The sequence below is a fragment of the Trachypithecus francoisi genome, unplaced genomic scaffold (assembly GCF_009764315.1).
Source record: "Trachypithecus francoisi isolate TF-2019V2 unplaced genomic scaffold, Tfra_2.0 Lachesis_group17, whole genome shotgun sequence".
Lineage (NCBI taxonomy): Eukaryota > Metazoa > Chordata > Mammalia > Primates > Cercopithecidae > Trachypithecus > Trachypithecus francoisi.
The window spans coordinates 98,769,583-98,795,688 of NW_022681462.1; the positions used below are offsets into that span (position 1 = coordinate 98,769,583).

A 26,106-nucleotide genomic window follows, 5' to 3' on the forward strand; every position below is an offset into this window, starting at 1 on the left:
TCCCTTCCCCTCCCCTCTCCCTTCCCCTCCCCCTCCCTTCCCCTCCCCTCCCCTCCGCTCCTTTCCTTTCTTTTCTTTTTCTTTTTTTTTCTTACTTTTCTTTTTTTTTTTTTTTGAGACAGGGTCTCACTCTGTCCACCCAGGATGGAGTGCAGTGGTGCAATCACAGCTCATTGCAGCCTAGACCTCCTGGCTTCAAGCAGTCCTCCTACCTCAGCCTCCTGAGTAGCTAAGACTACAGGCATGTGCCACCATGCCCAGCTCATTTTTTATTTTAATTTTTTTTGTAGAGACAGGGTCTCCCTATGTTGCCTATGCTGGTCTTGAACTCCTGGGCTGAAGCGATCCTCCTGCCTCAGCCTCCCAAATGCTGAGATTATAGGCATGAGCTCTTGTGCCAGCCTAGGCTAAACTGTTTTCTAAAATGATTGTACAGTTTTCTTCAGCAGTGTATGAGAGTTCAAGTTGTTTCATTCTAATGCTTGGCATTATCAGTCTTTTAAATTTTATCCATTTCAGTATGTATGTAGTGGTATCTCCTTTTGGTTTAAATTTATATTTCCTTAATGATTAATGATGTTCAGCATTTTTTTCATGTGTTTATTTGACATCTGTGTTTTTTTTGATAAAATGTCTGCTCAAATCTTCTACACAGTTTTAATTGTCTTTTATCATTACTGCGTTGTGAGAATTCTTTTTTTTTTTTTTTTTTTTGAGACAGTCTCACTTTGTTGCCTAGGCTGGAGTGTGGTGGTGTGATCTTGGCTCACTGCAACCTCTGCCTCCTGGGTTCAAGTGATTCTTCCGCCTCAGCCTCTCAAGTAGCTGGGACTACAGGCATGCACCACCACACCCAGCTAATTTTTGTATTTTTAGTAGAGAAGGGGTTTCACCATGTTGGCCAGGCTGGTCTCAAACTCCTGACCTCAGGTGATCCACCTGCCTCAGCCTCCCAAAGTGCTGGGATTATGGGTGTGAGCCACTGTGCCCGGCCATGAGAATTCTTTATATATTCTGGTACGAGTCATATATATAGTCTGGTACAAGCCAATGAGACTCGCTTCTACATTTTCCTAATGGTGCTTTCAAAGAGCAGACATTTTAATTTTTGTTGAAGTCCAAATTTGATGTAGTTTTGTATTCTTTTGTAGTTTTTGCTTTTTGTGCCCTATTTTTAAAATATTTGCCTTGCCCAGAATCACTAACATTTTCTTCTGTTTTTCTTTTAAAGAAGGTTTATAATTTTAGCTCTTACATACAGTTTATGATCTGCTTCAAGTTAATTTTTGAAGTGGTGTGAGGTAAGGTTAAGATTCATTTTTGTACACGGAGTCAACCAATTATTTCATTATCTTTTATTGAAAAGATTGTCCTTCCCCTCATTTGATTGTCTTGACACCTTTGCTGAAAATCAATTGACCATATGTGTAGGTCTATTTCTGAACTTTCTATTCTGTTTTATTGATCTGTATGTCAAAGTTTACTTGAATACCTAACTATCTTGATTACTATTAGCTTCATAGTACGTTTTGAAACCAGAGAGCATAAGTCTTCCAATTTTGTTCCTCTTCACAATTGTTTTGGCTATTCTATGTGTAAAAAAAATTTTTTTTTTTTTTTTTTTTTGAGACGGAGTCTTGCTCTGTCACCTAGGCTGGAGTGCAGTGGTGTGATCTCGGCTCACTGCAAGCTCTGCCTCCCAGGTTCACACCATTCTCCTGCCTCAGCCTCCCAAGTAGGTGGAACTACAGGCGCCCACCACCACACCCGGCTAATTTTTTGTATTTTTAGTAGAGACAGGGTTTCACCTTGTTAGCCAGGATGGTCTCGATCTCCTGACCTCATGATCCACCCGCCTCGGCCTCTCAAAGTGCTGGGATTACAGGTGTGAGCCACTGAGTGTGGCCTACTCTATGCATAAAAATTTTTAAATTGCTTATTACATTTCTTTCTTTCTTTTATTAAAATTGAGATGGGATCTTGCCACATTGGCCAGTCTGGTCCCAAACCTCTGGGCTCAAGCAACCTTCCATCTTGGCCTCTTAAAGTTGCTGGGATTACAAGTGTGAGCCACCACACCTGGTCTGCTTATTAAATTTTTTTTTTAAAGACCTGCTATGATTTTGAATATTATTGTGTTGAATCTAGAGAATCAATTTTAGGGAGAACTGGCATTTAAAGAATATTGAGTCTTTCAATCCATGAGTGTGGTATATCTTACCATTTACACTCACCTTCCTTCATTTCTCTCAGTAATGTTTTATGGTTTTCAGAGTATACCTATGACACATATTTGTTAAATTTGTTCTTATTTCATAACTCTGTGTGTGTGCGTGTGTGTATGAGAGAGAGAGAGAGAGAGAGAGCAAGAGAGCGAGAGAGAAGTTCCTTTATGTTCTGAAAGTTGAGCAAAAGAAAATTGGTTAATTAAGGATTGCGGTTAGCCGAATTCCAGTTAGGTAAGATTTTACCATGTTTGGTACTCACAATAATACCTTCGAATTATATCACACCCCATGTTCAAAAACCTTTAATGGGAAATAATCAATTTACAAAGGGACTAATTGGAAACAACGGAACGGGCTGATTAACTAAGCGATGCTCTATTCTTGCAGTGCAGTCATACAAATCACATTATGCAACAATGACTTTCAGATGGAGTCAGGGTGTCTCACCGGGTCAGGCAGGCGTCACGGCTCCTGCTTCTGCTCTAATCCCAGGAGCTCTATTTTTACCCATTTTGGCTTTTGAGGTCCCTAGTAAAATGTTATTTCAAACAGAGCGCCAATGAAGAAAATTTTTAAAGGTCATTATTGAAAAAGAATTTTTAATGACTGAGAAAGATGATAATAGAATTATAAGCAGATTACAAAAGAATGTGTTTTATGTCCCTTTTGGGGGAAAAAAGAAGAAATATGTGTATAGAAAACAATCAGGGCTGGGCGCAGTGGCTCACGCCTGTAATCCCAGCACTTTCGGAGGCCGAGGGGGGTGGATCACAAGGTCAGGAGTTCGAGACCAGCCTGGCCAATATGGTGAAACCTCATCTGTACTAAAAATACAAAAATTAGCCAGGCGTGGTGGTGGGTACCTGTAGTCCCAGCTACTCGGGAGGCTGAGGCAGGAGAATCACTTGAACCTGGGAGGCGGAGATTGCAGTGAGCCAAGATCACGCCACTGCACTCCAGCCTGGGTGACAGAGCAAGACTCCGTCTCAAATTAAAAAAAAAAAAATTTAAAAAAAAGGAAGAAAAAGAAAAGAAAACAATCAGAAGGCTACACCTATATCAAAATATTTATAACAATTATTTCTGTGCAATTGGTTTATGGATTATTTCTAGATGTTTGCCCTCATTTGTATTTTTCCAAATATGTATAATGTAGCATGTATTATTATTCTCTAAAGAAAACAGAATAAATTAAAATTCCTTAGTATGTTACTCAAACTCTCCATCATCTGACATAAAATGTCTTTCTAGACTTTCTAGACCTGAGTAGCTGAGTAGTTTGCTAAGCCTCAATTCATCAGGGTCACGAGTTCTGGCCTCAAAGAATTACTCACTGTTTCCTGACTACACCCTATGTTCCCTGGTCCACACCTTTTCAAGGGCTGTATTCTTAGTCCAGAATTCCCTAATCACGCACTACCACTTCCTATAGGAATTCAACCATTCAAAATATATATAATAAAATAAGTTAAAGCAGTAAACAATATTCAAGTATACTACACAGAGAGTATAGCTTTAACCAGTTAAAGAAAAAAATGCAAAGAGAAAACTGGAAGGAACGCTGTAAATAATGTATAGTGGTGGCCCCTGCATACTGGGATTATAAGGTTTCTGGTTATTTATTTGGCTTGGCAAATCACTTTACCCTCTGAGTTTTAATCCTTGTAGGATTAAATGAGAGAGCGTGAATGTGCTCTGTAAACTGTAAAGGGATGTTGGAATGTGAGCTGCACATTTGAAATGTGAGCTGTGTGAAGCTGTCCCCTTTGAGGCTGAGGCTCTGTCACCACACATTGTCTATGATGCCCCACTCAACAAATGGCTGCTGATTTAAATCTTACACCAATTCTGAAAATAGAGCAAAAATCCCTTTGCCTCCTGAAATGTTCACAGTAGACCTGGGATTTCACAAAGGTCTGTGTTCCAGAGAACCTAGGATTTCCATCAAGATTGGATTTTCCTCTGCTATTCCCAGGACTTGTGGCCTTCATAAGCCATCCATCCCCAGGCCAGTATTCCACGGATTCTGGTACAGCCCAGGGGTGCACTTCAGTCTTATTAAAAATAGAAAACTCTAGGCCAGAGAAACACGTATACTGAAGATGGTTCTGGAGGCCCGGGCAGAGTCACTCACTCCCCACCTCTCTAAGCAAGATGATGCCCAGAACAACCTGTGTGCAAGTCCACCTGCCCGTGACCCTCATCAACTGAACAGACTCCAGGAGCACCGAGAGGATGGCCAGCCACCACCTCCCATTCCTCAGAGGGGGCACTGAAGCCACAAGTGGGGAAGCAACTTACCAAATGCATATGCTAGTTAGTGCAGCTAGCTGGCACTGGAACCAGAGCCTACCCAAGTGTTCATTTCGGCTGAGATTGCTTTAGGGAAGCAGGGATTCCACTCTGCTTGATACCCTCAGCACCAGGCAGAGCCTGGCCACAGCTGGTCCCCCTGAATCTTTGCTGGACACAACTGTGCATAAAGAGACATCAGCATGTCACTTTCCTTGACACCCAACTACTGCCCCCAGAAGAGATTCTTTCCAGGCCAAGAAAGACCCCGCTGCCTATCCAGGAGTGGGGCTCAGTAAGCCATGAAGTGATTTACAAACATTGGCCACCATGGTCTATTACAGGTAGAAGCAACAGTGAAAATCACGACGGTGAGATCAAGCAAAGCATATGGACTGAAGGACAAGGACGACTCTGCCCAGCAGAGGGAGGAAAGCCCAGGCTGGACTCCGTGTGGCCGGAGCTCCCAGGGTTGGTTTTTATTTTATTTTATCTTTTCTGAGACGGAGTTTCGCTCTTGTCGCCCGGGCTGGAGTGCAGTGGCACGATCTCAGCTCACTGCAACCTCCCCTTCTCGGGTTCAAGCAATTCTCTTGCTTCAGCCTCCTGAGTAGCTGGGATTACAGGTGCCAGCCGCCACACCCGGCTAATTTTTGTATTTTTAGTAGAGACAGGATTTCATCATATTGGCCAGGTTGCTCTCGAACTCCTGACCTCAGGTGATCCACCTGCCTTATTGGGATTATAGGTATGAGCCACCCCACCTGGCCCCGGGTAGGCTTTTAAAGACAGAAGTCCTTACTTTTGAAGACATCCTTGGACTTCTTTTTTTTTTTTTTTTTTTTTTTGAGAAGGAGTCTTACTCTGTTGCCCAGGCTGGAGTGCAATGGCACAATCTCGGCTCACTGCAACCTCTGTTCCCCAGGTTCGAGTGATTCTCCTGCCTAAGCCTCCTGAATAGCTGGGATTACAGGTACCCACCACCACGCCTGGCTAATTTTTGTATTTTTAGTAGAGACAGGATTTCATCATATTGGCCAGGCTGTTCTTGAACTCCTGACCTCAGGTGATCCGCCTGCCTTGGCCTCCCAAGGTGCTGGGATTACAGGCATGAGCCACTGCACCCATCCATCCTTGGACTTTTAAATGCTGTTTCAGGATGCTTTAGAACAGTGTGAGGCCAAATAAAATAAGTCTGACCATGGTGTCCAGTAGTCTGCCACTTCCAGGATGGACATCCATCTGACTGATGGCAACCGAGTCTAGGCTGTTGACACCCAACTACTGGGGCAAAACCTCTGGGGTGCAGGGGAAAGATTGCTGCCAACAGAGGGACCCGTTTCATCTGTGTAAGCCTCAGTCTCCTCATTTGCAAGACAGAAACCATAATACCTACCCTGTAGGGCTGTTGGGAGAGTTAAACAAGGTGATGTAGGGAAAACTGTAAAATAATGTACCAAGTGTTAATATACAAATAATAATGTCAATATGTAATATCTTTAAGCCACTAAGGTTAGATGATTCTGGGTTTAAGATCCACAACCCTGGCCAGATGCCGTGGCTTAAGCCTATAATCCCAGAGCTTTGGGAGGCCGAGATGGGCGGATCACTTGAGGTCAGGAGTTCAAGACCAGCCTGGCCAACATGGTGAAACCCTGTCTCTACTAAAAGTACAAACATCAGCCTGCTATGGGGCGTGTGCCTGTAATCCCAGCTACTCGAGAGGCTGAGGCAGGAGACTCGCTTGAACCCGGGAAGCGGAGGTTGCAATGAACCAAGATCGTGCCATTGCACTCCGTCCAGCCTGGGAGACAGAGCCCAGAGACTCCATCTCAAAAAAACAAAAACAAAAACAAGACTATTTTGGGGGGATAAGCATTTGTGAGTTCAGAATGAACCACGTCCACATTGCAGTCTCCACATATCAGAATTTTCATACAAAGGACACCATGTGGAAGAGAGAGAATGGAGTGTTGCCACCACAGGGCCATGTGTCTCGGAGTAAGTTCTTTCTTCTCTCTCTGGGCCTCAGTTTCTCATCAAGAATATCCACAGTTGAACCAGCCTCCTTTCAGCTCCGAAGTTCTCAGATGTTAGCCTCCACGTCAGCCCTGTTTAAAAAGGGCCAACGCAACAGATGCAGATGGGCTCCTCCGGGGTCCCATTCTGGCATTTCTGGCAGGCAGGAGAGAAAGGAACCTGAAGGCCTGGAATCTTCCACGCCCTGACTCACACCAGCTCAGCTTCTTCATAGTGCCCAGCCTGTGCCTTGCCCTGGGCTCTGCCTGCACGGACGGCTGGCACGGTAGCCAGGCCCTCATGAGCTGGTGCTGTCACGTCACAGCCAAGGCCTCTGCCTTGTCCCCAAGCACAGGTGACCCAGTAATGGGACTCTTTGAAGGAGTTGGTGTGGGGACTCAGTGCAGACATGGGCTGCCTTGGGCTAGAATTGACTTCTCAGATTAAAGTCAGACAGATGGGCTGCTGGTGAGGGCCTCGTGCTGACTCCTAACACAGCAGGAGGCATCACAGGGCAAGGGCGCACAAGAGAGCTTGCTCTCCAGGTAACCAACCCACTCCCGGGATAATCCATTAATCCTTTCACCCACTCAGGAGGGCGGATCCCTCACTCAATCACCTCTTAAAGGCCCCACCTCTTAATATGTTAACAATGGGGATTAAGTTTCAACATGAGTTTCGGAAGGGACAGACGTACAAGTCACAGCCACCCAGGTCTGTACTTAGAACCAGATCACCGATAGGAGTAATCACCGCAAAGTCATTCCTCACTGTCCACGGGGGATTGGTCCCAGGACCTTCTGTGGATACCAACATCCAAGGATGCTCAAGTCACCAATAGGAAATGGTGTAGCATTTGCATACAACCTACTCAAGTCTTCTGTATACTTTAAATCTTCTCAAGATGGCTTATGATACCTAGTACAATGTAAGCGCTATGTAAATTGCTGTTATCCTGTATCCACGTCTTTTTGGGTTGTTTGTTTGTTTTGAGATAGTCTCCTTCTGTCACCCAGGCAGGATTGCAGTGGCTTGATCTCAGCTCACTGCAACCTCTGCCTCCTGGGTTCAAGCGATCCTTGGGCCTCTCACCCCACATAGCTGGGATTATGGGCACATGCCCCACTTCTGGCTAATTTTTTGTATTTTAAATGAGATGGGGTTTTGCCATGTTGGCCAGGCTGGTCTCGTGCGATTCTCCTGGCCTCAAGTGATCCGCTCACCTCAGCCTCCCAAAAAGCTGAGATTACAGGCATGAGCCACCGTGCGCAGCCATTTTTATGTTTTTTTAATTGTTAAATTGTGCGGTGGCTCACACCTGTAATCCCAGCCCTTTGGGAGGCCAAGGCAGGTGGATTACCTGAGGTCAGGAGTTTGAGACCACATGGCCAACATGGTGAAACCCTGTCTCTACTAAAAATACAAAAAATTAGCCGGGCATGGTGGTGGGCACCTGTAATCCCAGCTACTCAGAAGCTGAGGCAGGAGAATCCCTTGAACCAGGGAGGCAGAGGTTGCACTGAGCTAAGATGGCACCATTGCACTCTAACCTAGGCAACAAGAGCGAAACTCCATCCCAAAAAAAAAAAAGAAAAATTAATACATTGTTATTTTTTTATTTTCAAACATCTTTTTCAAATGTTTTCCATCTGCAGTTCGTTGAATCCATGGATAAGGAGGGCCCACTGCCCTGGGTCCTGGCCCATGCGCACTTTCCAAGGTGCTTCCACATGCATCGTCTCCTTATAGAGTGGGCTCCCTCACCCTGAGGGGACAGTGGGGGAGATGGAAGCTCAGAGAGGTTTCCAGATCCCGCCTCAGACATAGTCATCGGGCGGGGTGGCAGCAACTGGCTCGGCCTCTCCCTGAAATGCCATGAACCGTATTTACTGTGCACCTCCGAGGTGCCTGGCATCGTGCTTAACGCTGTCTGCAGAGTCATTCCGCCTTTACAGCACCTCCACGGGGCATGCGTTGTTTTACTAAGGAGAAAACCAAGAGACAGAGCAGTTGTGTAACTCAACCATATTCACGAAGCCACTGGGATCTGGAATCATTAATCGGATCCTTCTAAGTCCAGAGTCTGAGCTCTTACCCCTTCCCCTGCACCTGCTCCCCACCCCCACCTCCACCCCCAGCTTCCTGAAGGCGCAGGGCGGTCGCTCCCAAAGCCAGCATTCCTGTTCTGTGACTTCATCTGTGATTTCGTCCTGGGAGCCGGTAGCAGCCCTTTTAGGTTTGCTCTCATGATCTCACCCTTTCTCTCCTAACCACTTGGCACCAACCAGCTCTCCTCTGCATGACCTTGGGCAAGTCCTTTAACCTCGCTGGGTTGGTTCCTGGTATATGAAGGGAGAAGAGAGGCCCACGATGGCTGCTGACACCTGGCAGGTTGATATCCAGGGCTCCTGTGTGGGCTTGTGGGTCTCCCTGAGACCAAACCCTGTGTGAAGAGCAGACTCCAGGTTGGCCCTGTGTCAAGCAGGCCCTTGGGAACCCACAGGCCTGTGTTCTAGAAGCATATACAACCCCAGATCCGCACATACCAGCAGAGCATTAATGTCTCCTCAGCATGAATGCCAAACGCTTGAGCCGAGAACGCTGGAGGGACCCTGGGATCTTTAGTGGGCCCAGCGTTGCTGCAGAGGAGGCCTGGGGACCCATGGCTGCACCGAGGTATGGTCAAGCCTGGTTCTGACATCACTCAATTCCCTGGCTCTCTGCCCCAGCCACCCAATGGATGACACATTGCCAAGTATGGCAGCTCCCAGGGTGGTTCCTGTGGAACAGGGACTCCGAGCAGAGAGTTCTCTGAAGGCAGGAACCACTTAGGGGCCTCGGGTCCTCAAAGGCAGACATCCTCTTTCCCCACCTCCAGGAAGCCCTTTTCAATATTTCTCACACTTGGGAGGCTAAGGCAGGTAGATAGCTTGAGCCCAGGAGCTCGAGGCTGCAGTGAGCTATGATCACACCACTACACTCCAGTCTGGGTGCCAGAGTGACACCCTGTCTCTTTAAAAAAAAAATCAGGGGTAGGGGGCATGCACTTTGGACATAGAAACACACAGGAAAATGCCATGTGAAGATAAACACAGATGCAGGGGATGCTTTCTTGTTTCCCCTATGGTTGATGTTTAGTTCAGTTTCTTTGTTTTGGTCTTACTCTGTTTTAGGGATCACCCCTCCCCATACCATCTGGCTGAATTTTATTTATTGAAAATGTAACATGTTAACAATGTTACAAAAGTTTGTTGAAACTATGCAAAAAAGGTATAGTGAGAGAAATATCCTTCTTTCCCCTTTTCTCTTCTACTCCATTCCTTCCCACCTCTGTAAACTAATTAATTTCATTAGTGTCCAGTTTACCTTTCTTGTGTCTCTTTTTGAAAAATAAACAGATACGTGTATTTCTCTTTCTTACACAAAAAGTAATGTACCACATGTGGATTTTATTTTTTCTACCTACTAACATATTCTGAAAATAATTCCATAACAATTTATAGAGCTCTTACTCATTCCTTTTTCAACTGCCTTCTTAATTCACTAGGGTTGCTTTAGGGGAATGGAGGCAGAAAGTCAGTGCAAGTTTGCCACCTTTGTAACAACAAAACCCTAATGTTTTTCTTTTCCTAATCATTGTTATTGAAATATTAAGCACTGTTTCTTTCCCCTCCTCCTTTCCTTTCCTTTCCTTTCCTTTTCTTTCCTTTCCTTTCCTTTCCTTTCTCCTTCCCTCCCTCCCTCCCTCCCTCTCTCCTCCCTCCCTCCCTCCCTTCCTTCCTTCCTTCCTTCCTTCTTCCTTCATTCCTTCCTTCCTTCCTTTTTTTTTCTAGCTTAAACACACATAGTAGATAGAAGTCTACTACTTGCCAGGTCTTGGTCAAGGTGGCTGTTCCTGGGTGTGGGCAGCTTTCCTCCACCGAGTGACTCAAGGATTGAAGTTCCTCCCAGCCTCTTGCTCCACCATCCCCTATGGTCTCATCATCATCTGCAAGCAGCTGGGAGAAGCGGGTTTGTGAAGGAAGCACACTCACACCTTACTTTCTAACTAAAATGTCAAAGTGCACAAATCATATACAAAAAGTGCACACGTCATAAGTATATAACTTGTTAAACTTTAACAAAGTGAACACATCATGTAAATCACTACCCATGTTAAGTAACAGGACATTATAATATTATCATCATCCAGTCCTTACCTGCCAAAGGTAGCCAGTCTCCTGAGTACCATGCATTCGTTTTGTTTGCATTTGAACTTTATATAAATGTAGTCACAGTTTATACACACTAGGGTCTGGTTTCTTGGACTCCGGATTCATGTCATTGTGTGTGGTGGTATTAATAGTTTGCCTCCCTTCATTGTCATATAGCACTCCATTTTATAAACATATATTTATCCATTCTCTTGTTGATGGACATATGGGAAGAGCAATGGCTGCTGAGTACTGTACTTGTTTCTTGGCATCTCTGCATGCATTTCTGTTGGCTATAAACCTAGAAGTGGACTTGCTGGCTCATAGGGTATGCAGATATTCAATTTAGTGCCAATCATTGTTTTTTTTTTTTTGAGACGGAGTTTTGATCTTGTTGCCCAGGCTAGAGTGTAATGGCACAATCTCGGCTCACTGCAACCTCTGCCTCCCAGGTTCAAACAATTCTCCTTTCTCAGCCTCCTGAGTTGCTGGGATTACAGGCACCAGCCACTACGCCTGCGTAATTTTTTTGATTTTTTAGTAGAGACGGGGTTTCACCATGTTGGCCAGGCTGGTCTCGAACTCCTGACCTCAGGTGATCAGCCTATCTCGGCCTCCCAAAGTGCTGGGATTACAGGCGTGAGCAACCATGCTTGGCTATCATTTTTTAAAACTCTGGCCAAAGGAATTATAGAAGGTTCTTGAGAAGGTGGCCTTAAAAAGACCATACATAGGCCAGGCACAGTGGCTCATGCTTATAATCCCAGCACTTTCGGAGGCCGAGGCAAGAGAATCACATCAGGTCAGGAGTTCAAGACCAGCCTGGGCAACCTAGTGAGATTCCCCAGCTACATAAAAAATTTAAAAATTAGCCAGGCACAATGACGTTTGCCTGTAGTCCTAGCTACTTGGGAGGCTGAGGTGGGAGGATTGCTTGAGTCCAGGAGGTACAGTGAGTTGTGATTGCACCACTGCATTGCAGCCTAGGCAACAGAGTGAGACCCTGTTTCAAAAATAAAAACAAAAATAAAAACCTATAAACAATGATCAGGACCAGGACTGTACTGGGGGAGAAAAGGAAAAGAAATGCCGGGGAGAGGGAGTCCACGGGCAAGATCTGCAGGCCAGAAAGTGCCTGGTGGATTTTCGGAATAGTCCAGACTAGTGTGCAGGACTGTAGGCCCCTGCAGATTGGACATCAGCAAGCTGTCCTTAAGAAACATCTGGCCAGGCACGGTGACTCGGGCCTGTAATCCCAGCACTGTGGGAGGCCGAGGTGGGCAGATCACTTGAGGTCAGGAGTTCGAGACCAGCCTGGCCAACATGGTAAAACCCCATCTCTACTAAAAATGAAAAAAAAAAAAAAATTAGCCAGGTATGGTGGCATATGCCTGTAATCCCAGCTACTTGAGAGGTTGAGGCAGGAGAATTGCTTGAGCCCAGGAGGCAGAGGTTGCAGTGAGCCGAGTGACAGAGCGAGACTCTGTCTCACACACATACACACACACACACAAACATTCCAGGGTGGTTAAACCTCTGGGCCTCTTCCTGCCTCTGATTTTCATCGGTGAGAATGGGAGAATACTAACTTCTCTCACAGGATACAGAGTATGTTAAGGAGTTGTAATTCATCAATGTTATATTGGTTTTTCTTTTCTTTTCTTTTCTTTTTTTTTTTTTTGTGAGATGGAGTCTCACTCTGTCACCCAGGCTGGAGTGTAGTGGCGCGATCTTGGCTCACTGCAAGCTCCGCCTCCCAGATTCCTGCCATTCTCCTGCCTCAGCCTCCCGAGTAGCTGGGACTACAGGTGCCCACCACCACGCCCGGCTCATTTTTTTTTGGTATTTTTAGTAGAGACAGGGTTTCACCATGTTAGCCAGGATGGTCTCGATCTCCTGACCTCGTGATCCACCCGCCTTGGTCTCCCAAAGTGCTGGTATTACAGGCGTGAGCTACCGCGCCCGGCCTCTTTGGTTTTTTTGTTTTTGTTTTTTAGCCTTTGTTGGTGCTTTGCTGTCTGTGTGGAGGACACAGAGAGTCATAAACTACGATCTCCTCCCTTCTAGAGTTCCCTTCTTGGCGTTAGAGTCATTAGCCGGCTGTGTCGTGGCCAGTGTGCTGAGCTTTGTGGTTCCTAGAGCCGACTCCCTCCCTCTCTGCTGCCTCCATGCATGGAGGTCACTTGCTGGAACGCAGATGTGTGCAATAGCCAGAGATCCAAGTAAAATATCTCAACCGGTTCTTGTGGTTGTGGAAACAGCTTTGGCTCCCAGGTGGTTGACACTGAAAAACAGAAGTCCCTGCTGCGTCTGACATCACGTGGCTCAGGAGGTCAGTTGCCTTCTCAAAAAGTGAGCTTCCTGTGTGGATAAGGCAGCCCCATAGCCAGCCTGGCAACAGACAGCTTCATGAGAAGGGAAAAGATGAAGACGGATTCCTGAGCGAGGCCGAGAGTGGATCCGCCATTCCTGCCTGAGCCTCTTCCACAGCTGCCCTTTTTAGGGGTCACCAGACTTCCTCACACAGACCTCATGGTGCCCGCACCTGGACCCGTCAGAAGGTTCTGTTGCCTTAGCTTAGTAAATTTTCATAGAGAGTTTTAAGTTTTCCTTTTTGTATGTTATCCTCATGGTTGTACTCTTCAGGGCACTTGTTCCTTCGGTAATTATCCTTAATGAAGGTATTTCCATAGTGACGCGAGGTAGGTGGGGTGTTGAAGACAGAGGGAGACTCGAGACGGTGCATCGCCTCTGGATTACATGAGAGGGGTTAGATGGCTGAGTGTTGGTTACATCCCAATCAGAACACTTGCGCCACTAGGTTTCACCAAGTGCCAATCATACTGGACTGAGCTCCTCTGCTCCTCTCCCTGAAACTATTATGGCAAGTCATTAACAAAAAGGCTTCCTTTTCTGAAGGCAAATATCTATCTATCTATCTATCTCATCAGTCTTAGGGCTGGAAGAGATGCAGCTCTGGGCTGGCTCTGATGCACAAAGGCTTGAGTAAGTGACTTCATCTTGCTGGGGAGAAATGGTCCCTTGCCCCAGGTTCAAATGGTTGCCACCTTCCAGCTATAGTAGGGATCCAGGGTGGGGCAGAGCTGAAGGCTAACCCTGGGCCAGAGGGTCAACATGATGTCATGTGCATTAAGCAGGAGATGTCCTTGGGGACCCGAGAAGACGCCTAGGGTCAAAGGAAGCTGATTTTTCTGGTTATTAGAATGATCCCATTTCTCTGATTTCAGGGACTTCAGAAGACTTCTAGATTTGGTCACCCCCAAAGCCTGAAATGTCACTAGGGGTCACTCCTTTGACTAAGAGATTGATTGCCGAGGGCTCCTGTTAAAATGCTCAGCATCACCAAGCAGGGCCGTCTGCATGCACAACGCCTGCTCATAGCCGCACATTCACCCGTGAGCCTTCCTGGCTGCCTCTTAGCAGAGCCTGGACAGGATGGGATTAGGGAGGCCAATTCTGATAGAAAGACTGAACCTGGGGCAGGGGGACAGGACATTGGGAGGACATGTCCTTGTATGGCCTGCTAGGGAGGGTGTGGCAGACAGTGAGGACACTGGGCAGGTGCGCCAGGGCAGCAGACAGTGGCCAGTGGCTCTTGGAACCATCCCTCTCCACCTCCTTGTACGGTGTTTCAGTGCAGGACACTCCCACCTCGAATATTGCAGCAGCCCCTTCCCTGGTCTCCCCTAGTGCCCACCCCGCACTGAGGCTGTCCTGTGAGGGCTGCGCCTGGTCTCCGGCCTCCTCCCGCCTCCAGTCCCACCCTCGTAGGCAGCTGGAGGGGTGGAGAGCCTTTAAGAGGCTTCCCAAGATCTTCTGAGTCCTCAACAAACTCCTTGCCCTGGCATTCAAGACTTGCCTGTCTAGGATCCTGTCTTTCCAGCTCTGCTCACATGACCGTATCCTTGGGGAAAACAAAAATGGGGATGCACAAAGTGACCAGAACAGGATATTCATGATGACCGGGGAACCGCGACTGAGAAAGCAGGAGCCTTTCTGGCAAATCTGGGTTCAGATGCAGCAGCGGTGGGTAGTGTGCCTCAAACACGTTTTCATAGCTCAGTTCTCACAGAGTCCCCATCACTGGGCTCACTAAGCCCCTCATCCTGAAAGGCCGGGGGGCTCCTTTAGCGTGGCCGTCTCCCTCTCAGGCGCCCCTCGCCAACCTTGCTGGTTCATCCAGGGGGCCCAGGGCGATTAACCCTACGTGAGGGTTGACGGCGCCACCTGGTGGCACCGCGCCTCCATTGCGCTGAATGCTGCTGATCGTAAAGCTTGGGGGCTCAGGGTTTCTGATGGGAAGACCTCACTCTTCCAGGCTGTGTGTCCTGGCTTCCCAGGCCATGGCAGTGCTGGGGCACTTAAAGCACCTTTGAGCCTCCACACAGACTTCTAACTCAGGGTGGACAAAAGAGAGCATTCTGGAACCTGCTGGGCAGTCCCAAACCCGTCCCCTGGGAGTTTCAGCACAGGATGTGCTGGGGCTGGCCAGGCCTTTGGAGGAGGGGCATGCCTGGGGGTGAGGCCACAGCCCCCACTCGCCATGGCACCCAGGGGTTTCCAGGGAGCCTGGGCAGCCTGCTGGCCAGGGCTTGGGACAGAGGCATCCCCGGGGAAGGGAGAGGCCAGGCAACTGGAGTCTTTGCTTCCAAGAGAACCACTGGTAGTCTTCCTGTGGGTGCTGCCCTCGGATCAGGACTGGGCCTGGGGAGCATGCGTCCTGCCAGAGAGGAGATGTGAGCAGAGCTTGGCCAGGCCACTCGGACACCCCGTTCGTGTGGGCAAGTGGACTTCCCTTCCTGAGCCCCCGACATGCGAGATCATTGCCAGGACTTTCTGCCAGCAGTCATGGCAGTGATGGGACACTTAAAACACCTTTGGGCCTCCACCAGGATGGGGGACAGGGGTCCTCGCCACCTCCTCCTCCCCCACGCTCCCCCCCACAGCATTATCTGTTCCCTGGACTCTGTGCTGAACCTCTGCACAGACTCAGGTGGCTGACACTTCGCCATTTACTCCCTCACAGTTCGGGACCCAGGAGCTCCAAAATCAAGACAGGGGCATTGCCAGGCCTTCTGATATTCTGGGCAGAATCCTGCCTGCCTTTCCAGCTGCTGGCCTGGCCGGGAGCCCCTGGTGTCCTGGTCTCTGCCCGTCCCCACAAGGCATCTCCCTGTGTGTCACTGTCCTCATGTGGCACTGTCTTCCTCTTATAAGGACAGTTGTATTGGATGACAGTCCATCCTAGTGGCCTCATCTTAACTTGATTACTCTGCAAAGATTCAATTTCGAAATAGGTTCACCCTCACAGGTGCCGGGGGTCAGGACAAAAACATCTCTTTTGGGGGGGCACAATTCAACCTGAACGGGGGAGAAACTGAACGTTGGTGTGGTGAGGGGCAGAGCCCAGCACTATGAGTTCCAAGCTTGACATTTCTTTCCAGTCCTGAGTTTTAGCTTAAAAATGCTTGCATTTCTGCATTACCCTCTATTCTGAGTCATGTTTGCTTTAACAGGAAATACAGGATGATTTCTTCAAATCTTTGCCACTTCAATATGAAGAAACATGTTTATCCCGTGGCTCCATAACCTTCAATGCATTTCTGAATTTTCTCAAGGGAATTTATCCCCAGTTTGAAAAGCATAAACTAACATGAATTCATGTCGTTTTCATAAAAACCCAGGCCAGGCACGTTGGCTCAGGGCTGTAATCCTAGCACTTTGGGAGGCTGAGGCGGGCGGATTACCTGAGGCCAGGAGTTCTAGAGCAGGTTGGTCGACATAGTGAAACCCCATCTCTACTAAAAATACAAAAATTAGCCAGGCGTGGTGGCGGGTGCCTGTAATCCCAGCTACTCAGGGGGCTGAGGCTGGAGAAATGCTTGAACCCAGGAGGCGGAGTTTACAGTGAGTGGAGACCATGCCACTGCACTCCAGCCTGGCAATAGAGTGAGACCCCATCTCATAAAAACAAACAAACAAACGCAAACAAACAAACAAAACAACCCAGGGAGGTATGCATAGTTAACAGAAGAGGAAACTGAGGGGTTAATCTGCTAAGGTCATACCTCATAGGTATAGTAGAGAGGTCCAGGTGATAATTCAGTTCTTTTTCGGCTTCTTGGTTAGTTTAGGTATTTATTTATTATTTTTTGACAGAGTCTTGCTCTGTCGCCGAGGCTGGAGTGCAGTGGCACAATCTCGGTTCACTGCAACGGCCGTCTTCTGGGTTCAAGCGATTCTCCTGCCTCAGCCTCCTGAGTAGCTGGGATTACAGGCGCCCGCCACCACGCACAGCTAATTTTTGTATTTTTAGTAGAGATGGGGTTTCATCATGTTGACCAGGGTGGTCTCCTGACCTTGCAATCTGCCCGCCTTGGCCTCGCAAAGTGCTGGGATTACAGGCGTGAGCCACCGCGCCCCGCCTGTTTTGTTTTTTACCTTAAGTGCATGACGAGGGAGATGAGAAAAGGGAGAGAGAGAGAGAGAGAGTATTGTGACCACCCCCTAGCCTGGGAGAGAGATTTGTAGGCCTGTTATGAAAAGCAGGGATGGGAATTCTGAAATAAAAACACAGTTGGACAGTTTCCCATGGAGTGGTAACATAAACCCACTCAGGCCAACCATATTCAAGTGCTGTCTATCTACCCAAACACGCATGTCACAAATGCCCTTCGGTGCTTCCATGCAGAAGGGAAGGAAGCACTTTTACATTTTAGTTCTGCTTGTTATTTGGAAGTTATTTTAAAGGTCATTGAAGTGGGTTTTGTTGTTGTTGTTGTTAACAGAGAGTTGTTTCCAGCCACTGCTATAAGCCCATCTGAATGAAATCGTGAGGACTAAGGAGAGGGGCACCATGACTGCCTTCATCCACCCCCACATCATCTTTTCACCCATCCACCCATCCTTACTGCAGAACTTACTGGGCACCTGTGCCAGGAGACCGTCACTGCCCATCAGAAGCTCATACAGGGAGAAGCAGCGGCCACAGCAGGTGACCTGGGTCCTAGAGAACATTTGGAGAACAAGGGAAGGCTGCGGAAACCGCCCTGTCCACATGCGTGCACGCATGTTCTTGGGTGCATGTCTGTGTGTTTGCTTGTGTGGGTGTGCAGTGTGTGTGTGAGAGAGAGACAGAGACTGAGAGTGCAAGCGGGTGTAAGCACACACACCCGCCCATCAGCCCCGCCTGTCTGCTCAGAGTTTCACCTGTCACCCGGCCACGCCCTGTGACCCCCCTCCCGGGCTGGGTGCAGCCAGGACACCTGTTGCCAGCTGCGAGCACCTGCCTGGTTGCTGCGCTGTGACCTGTGCATGTTCCAAGCCCGCCCTCTGGGGTAATCCAGGCCATGATTCAGGAACATCATGTTGGGACACCCGAGACCCCCTAGCCCCTGCCCCAGGGGTCAGGGCAGCGAGTCCCGTCTCCTTTAGCTGGGCTGGGCCCAGGCAGCCTGTCTGTCTGTTTGCTCCAGAGGCTGGGTGCGTCCCGCTTGGGGGCTGTGTGAGGCCTGCTGGTTTTCACCCACAGATTCCAAGGGTTCTCAAGGCAGAGGAGAGAGACAATTAGGGTGCCTAACACCCATGTTTGTTGGATGAGAGTGAATCCCAGGCCTGCTTGGGAGGCTTTAGGCATTCAGCTCGGCCATCTCTGAGGGTGAGGGCATGTCGGCCACTCTGTCGGGGCATCTCTGTGCTCAGCACCATGTGGGCTCATCACAGACACGAGAGTGCATCCTGTCAGCGGGAATGGCCTGGCAGGCTTTGCCTGTTTTCTTGCGCACAGGTTGAGTTTCTTGGCCAGCATCACACAGCCAGGCTGCAGTGGAGCAGGGCTGCCTGCTGCACCCAGTGGTCTCTTGTCAATCTTGGCCTTTCTGTCCCTGCCTGGGAGAGGGTCTCAGCACGAAGGGCAGAGGGGTCTCCTGGAATCAGCCAGTGCTGTCGGTGAGAAAAGCCAGGAGGAAACTGGAGGGCCACCGGCCTGGTCCAAATGTCTACAGTGGCTGTGTGTGCAGAGAAAGTTCTGGGCTTGGTTCCTGGAGCCGTTCCTCCAGCTCTCACATTTCTTTTTCCCAATCCTCTTGTGAGAAACTAAGGCAGCACCTTTCCTGGCTTCAGGAGAAGAACTGAGGCCAGGTTTCAGGTGGGCCGTGGAGGAGAAAGTACTGGGCTCTCAGGATTTCTCTCCCAGGGCCCTAGAGGAGGAGGCTGGCATTCCCCCTAGGGACCCTGTCCCCTCCTTGATGGACAACACGGAGCTTTCCTGGGCTGCTGACCTACCAATGCCAGGAGGCTGGCCCACAGCCCCTCTGGACTCAGCCACTCTCCCGCTGCCTTGCCGGGTGCCCGAACCTGCTCGACCTGGGTGTCTTCCCGGTGGGGGGCAGGGGGGCTGCATCACTTACTCTGCCTGTGTCCTAGGGAAGCCTACCCGTTGCCCTCCAGCACCGGCAGAACAAAGACCCCCACGGTGGCCAGGCCTGTGCGGGGTGTAAACAGTGGTGTCCTCACTGCTATGTTCCTCCTCCATGTTCCAGAGGAGAAACCAAGACCCCAAGGACACCCGGAATTGCCCAGGGTCACACCAAAGGGAAAGAGGTGATGTTGAAGTGGACACGGGGTGATGAGAGGGCTGCAGAGAAGGAGATACCCTGGCATGCCAAGCCTGGGGTTGGCTGTCCACATCCAGGAAGGTCCCTGCAAGATCATGGCATCTCTTCATGGCAAGCAGACGTAGCACCATGAATACCCATGGCCACTCCCAAGGACCCCTTCACGCGGTGGCTGTGTCCAGCACTGGGCACACAGGAACCGAGGCCCAGAGAGTTCCGGGTGGGTGGGGAGAGCTACAGCCTTCCTCCTGGGCTCCAAGGTTTTTCAGTAGCACCACTGGCTTTCTAGAAGGTTGCTGTGTGATTGGAAACTTGTGCTTTGAAATGCAATTATCTATATGGGGAGGAGGTTGTACTGGAGGCAGCAGTGAGGGGTGGCAGCGCCTGGCCAGAAATAGATGTGGGTCCCCTTGCATGGATACTCCCAGACAGAGGGGCTCTGCCAACTGGACAGATGTGTGAAGTGTTGCTGACCGAGCTGCTTGCTCTGTGTGGGAGGGAGCTTGCCAGCTCCAGCCTTGTGCGTCTCCTTTATCCAAACTTAAATAAGCACTTGGCTGTTCTTATTAGCATTTTTAAAAGCTGTGTTAATAAGTTCAATTAAAATAGAAGAATCTCTCATTCTGTCATATCGGGTTTTTTTTTTTAATTGCAAACCAATAAAACTTAAATGAACTTAAGCAGAAAATAATTTATTGGAAGGATATGTGGGAGATTGTATTAGGGTTCTCAAGAGAAACAGAGACCGAGGCAGAGAGAGAGACCAACTTTAATAATGATCTCACACAATTGTGGGAGCTGGCAAGTCTGAAATTTGGCCAGCAGGCTGAACCTTAGGCGAGCTGATGTTGCAGCTTGAGTCCAAACTCCACAGGACGGCAGGCTGGAAACTCAGGCAGGACTTCTGTGTTGCAGCTTCAAGAATTCCTTCTTCAATTTATCTATTTCCTCTCAAATTTAAGTCCTGGAGGCTGGAAGTCTGAAATCAAGGTGTCAACAGGGTTGGTTCCTTCCAAGAGCTCTGAGGGAAGGGTGTGTTCCAGGCCCCTCTCCTTGGCTTGCAGATGGCAAGCTTCACCTTTATGTGGTATTTTCCTGTATATGTGTGTATGTCCACATTTCCCCTTTCTGTAAGAACACCAGCCATATTGGATCAGGAGCCCACTTACTGTTAACTAATTACATCTGCAATGATCCTAGTTCTAAACAAGGTCACATTTTGAAGTACTGGGGTTAGAACTTCCACATATGAGTTTTGAGGGAACCATCTTAGTTTGTTCAGGCTGCTATAATAAGACATCATAAATTGGTAGCTTATAAATAGCAGACATTTATTTCTTGCAGTTCTGGAGGCTGGGAAGTCCAAGAACAAGGTGCTGGCGGATATGGCTGGTGAGGATCTGCTTTCTGGCTCATACATGGCACCTTCTAGCTGTGTCCACACTTAGTGGAAGGGGGCATGGATGAGCTCCCTTGGCCCTCTTTGATAAGGGCTCCACCCTCTTGACCTAATCACCTCCTGAAGGCCCCACCCCCAATACCATCACATTGGAGGATAAGATTTCAACATATTAATTTTGGGGGGACATAAACATTCAGAGCACAGCAAGACAAATTAAACCATAACGGGCCCAGGTGTGGTGGTTCACGCCTGTAACCCTGCACTTTGGGAGACCAAGGCAGGCAGATCATCGGAGATCAGGAGTTCGGGACCATCCTGGCCAATATGGTGAAACTCTGTCTCTACTAAAAACACAAAAAGTATCTGGGCGTGGTGGCAGGCGCCTGTCATCCCAGCTACTTGGGAGGCTGAGACAGGAGAATTGCTTGAACTCGGGAGGTGGAGGTTGCAGTGAGCCGAGATCACACCATTGCACTCCAGCCTGGACAAAAAGAGCGAAACACCATCTCAAAAAAAAAACCAAAAACAAAACCATAACGGAACATAATTGAGATAATAACAGAAACCAAGTTCAGAGGAGGGTGGAACTCAGGCTTGGGCATGGCTAACACCCAGGACATTTCCAGAGGCTTTGGAGCAGGAATCACCACCTCTGACTCAGAGCCCAGCAGTCAGGGCAGGCAGCTATCTCTTAGCCCCTCAAGAGGAGTGAGGCACCGCAGCCAGTTTCTTTGTCCCTCTTTTCAATAGCCAGACTCCAGGAGGGAGCAGTGACTGACCAGGCTGTGCAGGAGCCTGTCCCTTACCTGCAAGAGGGCGGCAGGGGCAGTGGAGCAGGTGGGGATGGAGGGCCTTGAAGGCTGGTCCCACCAGACCTTCTCCTGTGTGGAAGAGGTCATTCCAATTTTGCACCCTGGGATACTGTTAGGAAGAGGAAATGGAGGCAGGTAGCCAATGTGGCCAGCCCTGCTTCTCAGGCGACTCTCCCACCTCTGCCTGGATGCTTAGGTGTTGATTCCATGGCCTAATTCTCCGAGAGCACTGGCAGATGTGGACGCTGAGGCGCACAGGTATTGGAGCTGTTGCCCAACATCTGGCCGGGAGCCAAGAAGCCCGGGTGTCCCTGACAGTGCACCTTGAATCTGGGCCCGCCCTCTTATGTGGAGCAATCGGCCAAGTGTGCACTGAAGACCTTCTGGTCCAAATGTCTACAGTGGCTGTGTGTGCAGAGAAAGCTCTGGGCTTGGTCCCTGGCGCCGTTTGTCCAGCTCTCACATTTCTTTTTCCCAATCCTCTTGTAAGAAACTAAGGCAGCACCTTTCCTGGCTTCAGGAGAAGAACTGAGGCCAGGTTTCAGGTGGGCCGTGGAGGAGAAAGTACTGGGCTCTCAGGATTTCTCTCCCAGGGCCCTAGAGGAGGAGGCTGGCATTCCCCCTAGGGACAGCACGCTGTGCTGCCCAGACCCCTGTCCCCTCCTTGATGGACAACACGGAGCTTTCCTGGGCTGCTGACCTACCAATGCCAGGAGGCTGGCCCACAGCCCCTCTGGACTCAGCCACGAGCCTTGCCTGGAGCCCAGCGTCTGACCAGCCACAGGGCCTGGGGCATTTCCAAGGAATCAGAGGCAAGGATGCCAGAGCATGAGGAGCCTTAGATTCAGAACCAAAGCTCAGAGAAGGCAGCCCCTCAGATAGCTGGCTCAGAGAAGCTGGCCCCTCAAATGCTGCACAGCCAGCCCCAGGCTGATCCCACACCAACTCCCTGTTCTCTCAACAGGGCTCAAACTGGAGTGCCTGGATCTGTTTGCGGGAGCATTTGGGAGTCCAGAATTATTAGAAAGCCTTTTTTTTTTTTTTTTTTTTTTTTTGAGTCGAAGTCTCTCTGTCGCCCAGGCTGGAGTGCAGTGGTGTGATCTCGGCTCACTGCAACCTCTGCCTCCTGGGTTCATGCCATTCTCCTGCCTCAGCCTCCCGAGTAGCTGGGATTAGAGGCATGTGCCACCACGCCCAGCTAATTTTTGTATTTTCAGTGAGACAGGGTTTCACTATGTTGGCCAGGCTACTTTCAAACTCCTGACCTCAAGTGATCCTCCCGCCTTGGCCTCCCAAAGTGCTGGGATTACAGGCGTGAGTCACCGCGCCCAGCCTAGAAAGACTTAATTGTGACTTTGTAATCCAAGAAAAAAAAATCTAAAAAGAATACTATTTGCTTATTCTGATCAGGCTGACAAACCCCTGTGCCCAGGAGCTGTCTGGGCTCCCAAGACCTGACCTGCCTTGAGATTGAAACTGTTTTAACTACGGCAGGCTCAGTGAGAGAAGAACAGAGAAGCCAGCGACGATGACAGCGCCCAGGGACTCGGTGGGGGAAGGGGCTGCAGCTCTGCGGGCTCTGAGGTCTGCGGGTTCCAGACAGCCTCAGGCAGTTCGCAACCCTGTGATTCATGCCTCATCTTGGCTCAGCAAATGGAGCCCCAAGCCAGAGGCAGAATTTTCTAGGCTGTGTGGCAAGAGAACTGAGTGTGCGGAGGTTGGGGGTGGGGGCTGCTGCCAAGATGGGAGGCTCTGACTTCCCCAGAGCAGCGGGAGAGCCCGGAGCCTGGATGGAGCAGGGAGCAAGACTCCAGGAGGTGGGCCCGGGGCGGCCCTGCCGAAGCCCACTGTTTCTCCTGGGTCTGAAATGAGTCTACTTCCCTGCAAAGCAAACTGGAAGACTCACAAAGAGGAAACAAGCCTGGAACACACACGGCACCCTCTGCCCTAGATCCCCCCGCCTGCCATGTTTCTAAATCCTCCCGGGGTGCTGTCTGCCCCCACCCACTGAGAGGCCAGCTTCTGGGAGAGGTCAGGGTCAGGCAGTGCCCAGGAAGCCACCGCAGCAGCCCTTTGAGCCCCAGGTGGAGCTGGGCTCCCTAGGCCAGGTGGAGGTTGAGTCTCTGTGCTGTTGGTCACGAATTCTGTTTGGGCTTCTGTGAAGCCATGCCTTGCCCCGCCCTGGAGGTGTCGACAGAGTGGCCAGGAAATTTAGGTCAGCTCCGGGCAAGTCCCTGCAGGTGGGATCCAGTGACAGGAGAGACTGGGCCTGCCTGTCAGCCGTGAGCTCTGCTGGGGACTGAGCACCCACTCGATGACACATCCCCATTTCCTGGGCCCGCCCAGAAACCCTTCCCCTGGAGACAGTATGCTGTGAGTGGGCGTGGGAGCTAGAAGCCCCTGGACCCAGCACTGCTGTCTGGCCACAGGCTGCCACTTTGCCCTCATTCCCTAGGGCCGGGACTGGCTCGGCTCATGGGGCCCCCTGCCTCTGATTCTTTGGTCAGTGACTTCTCCGAAGTGCCGGTCCAGCTGACCTGGGACCCTCTGTGGGATCTCTGCTCAAAGCACAGGCCTCCTGCTCAAAAGCCCCCTCCTCGGAGAGGACTTCCCTGGCTCCCCTCAGAGCACTCCGGCCCCTCCACCCCTTCCCGCTGCAGTCCCTCGGGATGCTCACAGCCCAGACACAGCACAGTCCCGGAGGGGTGGCTAGGTTGTGTTTGTTTGATGAGGAATAAATACATGACGTTGGGTAAACCCTCCCAGTTAGCAGACTCCTCCCCTCACCCCCAGAAAGCTTAGACCAAGGGTCCTCTCAGGCCTCTGCCAGTGAGGAGTCCAAAAGGGACAAGAGGCTTCTAAAAGAGGGCAAGCCCTCAGTGGACTCCACTCGAGCTGAGCTCCAAGAGGCTTAGGAGGCTTCCGGGTTCCACTGGCAGTGGGTATGAAAATCCCTTTGCTACAAGTACTCTGAAGCCAGGCCTGAGTTTCTCCCATTCATTCACTCATTCATTCATTCATTCATTCATGCCTGCCTGCTCATTTATGCTTGAGTGGAACAGGCCCAGCTGATGTCCTGCGTGTACCCAGCATGGCTGCCACAGCTCCCAGCCCATCCACCCTGCCAGCCCCACTCAGCCCCACCGGGCCAGGCCTGCAGGTGTCCTCTCCCAGGCAGGGGGCAGAGGAGACTTAAGGAGGAGGCAGCTCACTCCAAAGAGCCCCTGGCTTTGCCTGGGTCACAGTCTGGAGCTCCCCATGGAGAGCTGAGAAACATGACCCTACAAAGAGTCCCAAAGCCCGAGGAAGGAAAGATAGGGAAATGCACCGAATTGGGTATTAGCACTACTTCCTTATTTTACAGATGAGGAAACTACAACTTAGCAGAGGTTTCTGGCCCAGAGTCACACAAAGTCAAAACTGGACCCTGGTCAACATTGAAGGGGAGGGAGGGAGTGGAAAAGAGATGGCAGGGAAATGGAGGGGAAGGAAGAGAAAAGGAGTCTCTGGAATCCGTATGGGAATTGAAGAGACTCCCCCAAGGCCCCGTCCTCATTTACCCTCTGCACCTGGCCCTTCCCTGCCTGCTGGATGTCCAGGGACCCTCCTAGCCCCACCTGCCCTCTGCCGCGCTGCTCACACTTGGCTGCTGTGCGCGCCTGCCCTCTGGTGGCAAGATTCGGAAGCGCGTTGTCACTGCATCCCAGCACTTCTAAAGGGGAAACTAGGAGCAAGTCAGTTCAGCACCCACTGTGTGCCGGACACTGAGCTGGAGACCTAAGGAGGGAACACAGCCCCGTTTCTGAGAGTGCAAAGTTTAGAGGACAAGACAGACAAGCAAACAGACAACACAATGAGATAGGGACTTGGCTGGGGGAAGCTCAGATTGTTTTAAACCTAACAGGGTGTTTTAAAACAAGCAGCCCCCAAATCTATGAGTAAGAGCCTGCCTAGCAGAAGGTCCCACCATATCCAGGAACATTTGGGCAGCACCTGCTCTGAGCGCTCTCGGCTGCCTGGCTGGGGTGGGACAGACCCAGGGTCCTTTCTGATCTGTCTGCAGCCAGAGCCCTGGAGCCAGAGGGGACCCGAGGAGGTTTGCAGGCTGTGGTCTGGGCAGGAAAGAAGGGCTGAGGTCCTTACCCTTCTTCTCTCTTTAACCTAGTGCAGCCCCAGCTGAAGCCATTCTCACAGGGTTAACAAGAATTGTGGACAGTCATGTAGCTATCATTAAGCATTCATCAGGCTGTCCTTTGACCTACTTCCTTGTAACATAAAGTCACGTAGCCCTAGGTATGGACAGTTCACATCCCCATGGTTCCAACTGATAGGATCTCTGACCTTAGAGTCATAGGAATTTTGTTTAAGAATTGCTTAAGCAGATCCTGAATTCCATCAGAACAGCTGATGCCAACCAGCTTGAAGACCCCCACAGAGGAACAGAATCTGCGGTTTCTTCATCTCCCTGTCCTGTAACTGCACTCTTCCACCAATCAAGGACCTCCACACTTTGACCCACTTCAA

The 26,106-nt window shown here is 49.9% G+C and overlaps 1 long non-coding RNA gene across 1 annotated transcript; it reads right to left on the reverse strand.

Moving 5' to 3' along the window:
* Nucleotides 1-20,117: 20,117 nt before the first annotated feature.
* LOC117063039 lies at nucleotides 20,118-25,783 on the reverse strand. The gene is made up of 2 exons (XR_004428686.1): nucleotides 25,726-25,783; nucleotides 20,118-20,347 (listed from the first exon to the last, which is right to left on the reverse strand). It is a non-coding gene; the product is annotated as an uncharacterized LOC117063039 (long non-coding RNA).
* Between the last annotated feature and the right edge of the window lie 323 nt (nucleotides 25,784-26,106).